Source organism: Gavialis gangeticus, unplaced genomic scaffold (assembly GCF_001723915.1).
Source record: "Gavialis gangeticus isolate Ggan-Ray unplaced genomic scaffold, GavGan_comp1, whole genome shotgun sequence".
Taxonomy (NCBI): domain Eukaryota; kingdom Metazoa; phylum Chordata; order Crocodylia; family Gavialidae; genus Gavialis; species Gavialis gangeticus.
In genome coordinates, this window is record NW_017729030.1 from 26,159,050 (window position 1) to 26,167,763 (window position 8,714).

Consider the following 8,714-nt stretch of genomic DNA (forward strand, 5'->3'; position numbering starts at 1 on the left):
GGTGTTACAGGAATATTGCGTTGCATAGTTGTTGCATGGGTTTTTTTGTGTAATACAGCTTATATTGCTCAACCTACCTGTGTTGTAGTGTGTAGCTACTCTTCCTAACTCTGAGTGGGGTCAGGCAGTAGATCAATGCTCAGGGAAATTAACTTACTTTAATGCCCTGAACCTGACTACCTGTGGGTCATAGAGGATTAATGACCCTCTGGATTAATTAGTTAATTGGCATCCCCATGGATGGTCCTTCTCTAGCAGACCCCATACCTGGGCTGTTCCAGCACCAAGGAAGAACAGCCCCTCTTCCCAGACCTGCCTCCAACCTCTAGCCACCTGTCAGCCACAGGCAGGAAGTGGGGGGAAGCATGCTATCTGTGTCCACTGCATGAGTTCCTAAGTCATATCCCTGCACCCCCAACATTCTATCATGAAGTATCCCATGATGAGCATGCAGAACTCAACACTGACCCAAGTGCTTGGGCACAGCCTCATGGACTCCAATCCTGGCACACAAACACCACATCTCAGAGGCCAGAGAAGGCATCCTACAACCTGGACAGCAGCATAGTCATTGGTCCTGCCCCCCTCAAGAAAGAGCCATTTTGGGCAGCTCAGTTTTTGTGGGTTGGGGTGGTAGGTGGAAGAACATCAGGACTGGGCTTGCACAGAGGCAACCCGGTGATGTCTGTGGCTCAGATACTGTGTGAAGGTACCTGGACCATGTGCACCTAGAGTGCAGCAAGGCTTTCTTGGCCTGCAGATACAGGGTCCCAGACTACTAGGGCTGGGAGAGCACCCAAGCCAGGGCAAGAAGGTTGATGCCCCTGGAAATGTCAGGAGCAGGTTGCATGTGGCCAACTGTCTCAGTGTTGCAGGTAGAGGACACTGGAAATTTATGGGCTGGGGAGTGTAGTGTTGCCAGCATCATGGGTGTCTGCTGGACACCCCTGGAAAGTTCAAGGTTGTAGGTTTCCACTGGCTAGGCCACCTCCCAGTCAATCTGGAGCAGGGGCCACACATAGCTGGATTGAGGAAGAGCCATATACTGGGGCCTTTCCCTACACACCATTCCATCCATCCATCTTGCAGCTGGACCCTCATCTACATGTGCATGCCAGGGCCCCATGGGCACCACTACAGATCACGGAAGACCTCATCCCATCCTCCTCCAGTAACCAACCCCAGTCACACAACCGGAGCCATGATGATTTGTGGAATCTCATGACCATCTGGGATGAACAGGAAACCCATACCAGCTCCACCAAGAGCACTACACCAGGTATGTATTCAAGCACATTACCCAACAGGTACAAGTACAGGGCTACAACAAGGCCTAGGTGTAGTGGTGGGCCAAGATGAAATGAGGGCAATTCCAGTACAAGCAAGTGCATGACGCCAATAAAAAGTCTGGGAGCAGAAAATAGAACATGCCCTTTTACAAGGAGCTGTCCTGTTTCCTCATCATGGAGAGGCCATCCAACCCATGTATGGTACTACCAGAGAATAGAAGGAGGAAGGACTTGCTAGAAGACCCCACTGCAGGTGGAGGTACAGGAAGACCCTGGGATGACAGGATAACCAGGTGCCCAGGAGAAGGTCCCTGGGGACCACAAGGTACAAGGTCTGCTGGTGGTGGTAGTTCCTGAGAACTCTGGCCCATTGGTGCTGGTCCCTGGAACATAACAGGATCTAGGAACAGATGTGTACCTGCAGGTGGAGTTGAGCTTCTTTGGGCAAGGTCAAATGCACAGATCATGGTGCCTAGGACCAGGGGAAAAGCTCTGATGCTATGGCCATCGCAACCTAGGACCAGGACCTCCACCTCGTGGGAGCCCTCCCTACCCTCCTCAGTCCTCAACCTTGTGGACCACAGCCAAATACGCAGCCCCAGGACACTATTTCCAATGAAGCTGCCACAGATATTCCACTCCCACTCTCACAACATCTCTTTGTTGTTCCCTTCCAAATATATAAAGTGTACCCTAATCCCCCTGACTTCCAGTGCAGCAGACGCTACCACAGCACTCATGCCTAGCCTTCCTCCTGTGTTCTGATTGAAGATGAAGGCACTGAGTGAAGATGCCTTGCTTCTGAGGATGGTATGGCTCTACCATACTCCACAGAGCCATGATGGGGACCCAGGCACCAGGGAAATGCAAAGCCCCTGGGGAGAAAGAGGGAGAGGGGAGGGTAAGGAGGGAGGTAGTTATGCAATGATTCTCCAACAGCCTAAAGGTCTTTATTAGCTTTTCACCAAGGTGGTCACCAGATCCATGTGGTTGATGAATGCCCAGGTGCCTTGGGACAAGGCAGAGGATGGGGAAGTGAGTGGTCTTCATGGCCCCATGCAGTTGGGGAAACCTATGTGGTATAAGGTGGCAATGATTTTCTGTGGATTGATGAGGCAGATGAAGCAGTTGGCCAGGACATTCTGGATGCCCAAATAAACCTCCTGAACAGTCTCTCTGGCTGTGAACTTGCCCACACTGAACTGGTTGGTGATGTAATGGAGACTGCTGAGGTTGGCCAGCTTCAAGATGGCAGTGGCTACTCAGTTCTTCAGAGTGAAGGGTAGCCACCTGCTGATGTACTGGCACACAATGTGGGGGTGGGGGGTGGGAAGCTGGGTGACAGTGTCCATGAAGATGGTTTGGTGCATGTGGAAGGTCTGGACCCACTGTTTGTTGTCCTATGTGTCTAGTACAACCTGCTCTCACCAGCTGCTGCTGGTGACATAGATCCAAAACCAGTGCTCGTTGGTCTGGAGGTGGTGCCAGTGGTAGTGCCTGTGTCCATTGCATCCTGGGTGGCGTCATCTTCATCAGCCACGTAGAAGTTGGTGGCCTAGTCCAGGTTGTTTGACAGGTGATGGGCACAGGATGTATAGCTAGTCCCCAACAGGATGGCTGATAGTTGGCTCAAAATGCAGTACCTTTTGTTCAGTACTTGAATGGGCTTGTTGATGTATCTGTGTTTCTCTAAGTATTTATAGCTATGGAATATTGGCAGAAAATAACATTTCAATTTTCCATGGTGCCAAAAAAATTGAACATGGTTTCTTCAAAATGAGCTTTTCAGTTTGTACTCTAAAATAAATCTGCTTTTGTGAGTTGAGGATAAATGCAGAAACAGATTTGGGTGCATTGCCTATTATTGACAATCTCATTATAGCAGTTCTTCTGTTCCTATTATGAGATTACTTCAATTCATCATGTTTTATGGAACTACCTGAATAATTATATTTATGGCATCTGGAGTTGTGTGAAACATCTGACTTGCTGAAAAGTATTCCATTTTCATAGTTTCATGGCAAAAAAATTTTATTTATTTGGAACTTTTCAGGAAGAAAGAAGATGGTTTCTATTACATGTAGAATGTGTTTGGGAGGCTTTGAAATTTCAGTCTTAAAATTTCAGCCAAACTATTCCTCTTTTTTTCTTTTTTTGTGTGCAGGGGATGGGATTCTGCTGTTGAACAAAAAAGAAGTATTATAAGCCCAACTCTAGCACTAAGTTAATGCATTTATTTTTTTTGTTTTGCAACATGTAGAATGATGACATAATTACCAGCTTAATGCAAGGAAGATTACATCTATAGCTCTGATACAACCACACCTTGAATAGGTCAGACAGAGTCCTTTCTCTATCAAAGCAAGGAAGAACTCTGAACCAGATGGTGATTCATAAGGCATTCACTCCTTATTTCTGCTTGCACATCATCGGTAAAGTTGCGATTTACAGAACAGCAATCTAGTTTCTGGTCTGCCTGGTCTCTCTCCCAGGGCTTGTCTAAATATCATAGACCTCTAATGAACAAAATGATTAAAAAGAACATATATTGATCAATAGGTAAGGCACTCCAGTCTACATTTATCTGAAGACTCTAACCATGAAACAAAACAAGGAAATTATTTAAAGTATAAAAAAGGAATATAAATAATGTGAGTTGATGAATGAGAAAATGTAAGTAGAATATGATTGTGTGTTGGGGGGTGGTAAATAAAGACTTCTATAAATGGAACCAAGTAGGCTGAAAAAATTGAAGGGTAGAATCTCCATAATAAATTGGAAGCTAGACTCGGTGTAACAATCTTATTGTAAGGAGCAATCCTTCCATTAGTTAAATCAATGTAGAAGTCAGTGCCATTAATGAAATTAGGGTCTTTCTCAGGATGAGCTCTCTTGTTAGATTCAGTTATGGGACTTCTTCCATGTTTAGAACCTTGCATTTGTTAAACATTGACCCTAAAAAAAAATTGAATGAATTATAAAGTTCAAATAAATTCAGGCATCTGATGGCTATGAAGTGTTCTATTTGTCTCATTCTTCAATGTTACAACTGCTCCAACCTCAAGAATGCATGGATGACATTAATTTTAGAGCACTTTAAGTCGAACACAATTATGGAGTAAAAGGTTAACTGTAAAGGCACATTAACCATCTTTACAGAAGAAAAATATATTGAATCCTATCTGTGTTGATGACCTGGGATGCCCCATGATTTATTTTATCATGAATTTCTTCAGGTGAATTGTTTGTAAAAGAATGAAGTCTTCTGAAAAAGTAAATATGTTTTAGACAGATTCAGAAAATCCTATACCAGAAGTGCTGCTTCACTAAAATATTTTGACAGTAAAACTTACCTCTCTTCCATAAATGCAAGGGCAATGTAATCAACACGGTTTCATTGTACCAAGGAGGACAAGTAATAGAAAAACGATTCAGAAGGATTTTTCAACCATGGCATGGTACAGAGTATTAGATGGTATAGGATATGAAGGAAGCTTAAGGGTGGATTTGTGAATAGCTGAATAAGCATGAGCCTATTAAACATCTAATAGCTACATCTAAGTCCTCTGGATAAAACCTCCCAGTGAGTGGAGGGAAGATGAATTAAATTTAAGAGGTAATGGCTGCCCTAGGTTGGTACTAAAGGAGGATTTTGCCTCTCCATTTTTTTCCTCTCTAATCCTTTGCAAGAGACCAGGGTTTGGCTCTCAGGTTACTGCAATTAAAAAATATAATAATAATCAGAATGCTCAAACCTGGTGGATGTGGGGAAATATTATCCCCATATTTTAAATGCTGGGGCAGTCAGCAGTGGTGTGACTTGTTAGAGCTACACAGGAAGCCAATACCAGAAGTGGAATAAAAACACAGGAATTTCAGGCTTTCAATCCCATAGAACATAGAGTTTGTTTATGATTTTTCTAGTTAATACTTTTTTCAAAGCTTTGAGTGTGCTTTGAATGTGAGGTTGAATAATACTGGCTTTCTTCCAAACATAGCTTCAGGCAGGCACTACACAAATTTCCCTCCATCAGTTCTTACAGTGCCCCTCAATATACCTTTGAGCTGTGTAATAATTTGCTTATGGAACATGTATATGCAAAGTTCATTTCTATATCCCCTTACCACAAAAAAATAAACATGTTCAAATTTTCCCTTAAGCCTTTTTGTTTTCTCTAAAGAAAATTAAGACAAAAGCAATGCTGCCAACTCACTCAGCCAGAACTTCACTATCTCTGCCTTGGGCTACCTTAGCATCCTTCTTAAATATAATAGTTAATTGAGTGACTAATCCAGGGTTTCGGCTGCATACCCTGTTTTAACATTTCATAGCGGGACACAGCCATGTACCAGCTGGCACACACCAACCCCATTCCCTGCAAAAGTCAGTTATCAGATTTTATCTGTCAATCGAATTGCGCATGAAAAATATAGCTAGGGTGAACAGGATGGGCAAAGACCCAAAGAAAATCAGTACATATAGAAATGTGTGAGGGTTATCTTCCATATCAGCCTTCAACATGGTTTTGTAGGTGACTGAGTAGAAGAGGAGCAGTGTGGCCTAGGGCTTGCTGCACATTTCCCTTCAACTTTTACTTCGGATTTTGCCAGCACCCTACGGTAAAGGGGCTGTGCTCAGAAAACACAGAATCTTTCAAAAGGTTTGCTTCAGTGATTCTTTGAGGACCATACTCCATTAAACTCAGGGTCCAATTGAATCACAGTTTGAACAGCCCCTGGCCCTAGTTTTGAAAGCATTGGCCACTGCTAATGAAATGATATAAAGGACAGCAGAACTAACCTTTTATTTTTCTACCTTGGACTGAGTTCTATTTAGCAACGACATGAAATTTCTATCAGGTTCCCTCCGTATGGTCCTTTCAGGCCTCCAATAAAGGAATGAATACCAGAGCAAAGCCTTTACCCATTCAGCTTTCAGCTCTGTTAGCTTTCAATACCAGAAATGTATTTAAAACCGGGTAAGGTTTGTTAACTCTAATATACCACTGTCAGTCATCCTGATCCAAAAGAATAAAACTATATATGTGATAGGATTAGCAATTTAAATGAAACCATTTTACTTCTTGAAAATAGACTACTGTGGAACAAAAAAAAAAAGATTGTGTAGAGGATCACATTAACCTACAGCAATAATATTATAGCAGCACTGTTCATGATACTATAGTTAAGATTGTTCCAACATGTCTTGTCCCTCACCCCATAGCTTACAGTGTTCAGGTTATTTGGCCTTAGAATGTAATACTATGTTAAAACTAGGAGGACTGTGTAAGGTCTCAAACCTAAAGTCAAACTGTAAGATGAAATACTGCAGATCTTTAGCCTGCAATCAGTTCCAGGGCAAATAGTTGTTTTCTAAAACCCTGAAAATACCCGTGTGGGGTACTGTATGTAAAAAGAAACAGTTGCTTATGCATCATTACAGAATCATAATGTTAATAAATCTGATTCATTTATTTGCACAAGGGAATATACTTTCTCACTTTCCCTGTCGTGCATGTGCATTGAGAGTAACGTAGGGGATATGAAGGTGTCTGTAAGCAAATAATAACATACTATGTTACATCAGCCTGAAACCAAATAAATGGTTATAGCCCAAATAAATGCCCCATTTAATTAAAGATACCCGTGTCCATTTTGTAATCACGGAGTAATCCTGTCCCCGCTATTATCTAGACATGAAATTAATAATTCTGGGTTCAAGATAGCGCTAACAAAATTGCAGGTGTTTTTGTAAGTTGAAGTTATATGAAGCACAGTTTGTCAAGCCAACAGTTACCTGTTATTTTTAAATAGAGTGATATTCCTGCACACACACAGCAGTTGGTTTCTGACTGTTATTTGTTATTAAAAATGGTATAACTATCATTTTCAATAATAAATAACAGTCAGGAATGAACTGAAAGGGATACACCTTCCCCACCCAACTTTTCAGTTAAGCAGTTTTCATTTGGCAAAAGAAACCTAGAGCTTCATTCTTCTAAAATCACAGATTTCTCAGCTATGAAAAGCAAATCTTCAATCATCTCAAAATGCTATTGTAGGAGGTGGAGGCTTAGCTAATCTTTTTGAATGCTTTCTACTTCCCTTCCAGTCTGTCACGCGCTATGTATTATTATAAAGATCTACTACTTTTTCCTAAAAAGTGAGCACTGTACAAAGGGAAGAGTGAGTCTGGTCATCATCTGGGAGACAAGTGAGAAGTTCAAGATAAGTGAGAAGTCTAAGATACCTGATTAAGTGCAACTTTGAATACATTGCGAAGGCATACTTTTTCCTGTGAAAACCACCCTTCAGTTCTATACAAAATGGATTTGCAGTGGAAATATAGGCTACATGGTGTGTGTTCTGTACTTGTAAGCACACATTATTTTAGTTTCAGGTGTAGAGTAGGTCTCAAAGGGATAATAGAGGAGAAGAACTGACTTTTAAATTGCCATATGTTGAAGGGAGAAGATTTATTTCATTGTCTGCATTCTACAGAATGAGAGAGAATGTGTGCCAAATAAAATGGAAATTAGGATTCAGGGATACAGCTTCTGAATCAGAACTTCGTAGACTTTAAGTGCTGGAGGTTGCAAGTGAGAAAGGAACAGTGGAAACAACCTTGGTCATACTCAGTTCACTCTCCCTTTCATTATCCAGTCTCTCCCACTGTGTGGCACAGGACACCGGGCAAGATGGACCTATGGTCTGACCCAGTAGATAGCAATTGTTATATTCTTATGCTCTCATGGAAGTCACCTGCTAGTCAGCTTGATGCTATCATATATGTAGACTTTTTGAAATGTTTAAGATGGGCTTTGAACATGAAGAAATATAAGTCCTTGATTTTAAAAAGACAGTGGCTACTGAACACATATTAAAGACAGCAATATTGAAAATTGGCCTTGAGTATTATGCATAGTTGCCATATTTGAACACACAATATAAATTGGGAAAGGTAAATACCTCATTTTATGTTCTACTTGTCACTTAAAAGAAGTTTTCTATTAAAAAAAAAAATAACCTAGGAGCAGTTAGAATTGATTTCATCATTCTAGCTATCTCAGTCTGTCTGTTTCCTAAGGGAAAGCATTTTAGGAAGCCACTGCTGACATAATGATGCATAAAGGGAAAACAGCATGATGTAAATGACTCAAAAGATTTAATTTAACTTTAATGCTAATATAGGGATGTTCCTTGTTTATCCAAAACAGTTGCTGGAATCTGTGAGACTTTGGACTGCGAGAAAGGGAGGGGAAAAGGAACATAAGATCAAGGCATAAAGGTGTTTTTCTTATACATTTTTTCCCTATTTTTTCTCTTTAAATATATATCTTCAAGGAGTTTCTGTACATTTGCCTTGCCCAAAGTATTTTAGGTTGTGTTAAGAAAAGAAAAAATAGTGAATTTACTGTGTAATAT

The 8,714-nt window shown here is 41.3% G+C and overlaps 1 long non-coding RNA gene across 1 annotated transcript in view; it reads right to left on the minus strand.

Moving 5' to 3' along the window:
* LOC109300976 overlaps window positions 1–7,672 on the minus strand; it is a 15,830-nt gene extending 8,158 nt beyond the window's left edge. Inside the window, exons 1-2 of the long non-coding RNA XR_002098378.1 lie at window positions 7,662–7,672; window positions 1,680–1,689 (exon numbers count right to left, since the gene is read on the minus strand). This is a non-coding gene — a long non-coding RNA (uncharacterized LOC109300976). The remainder of the gene's footprint in view (window positions 1–1,679; window positions 1,690–7,661) is intronic.
* Between the last annotated feature and the right edge of the window lie 1,042 nt (window positions 7,673–8,714).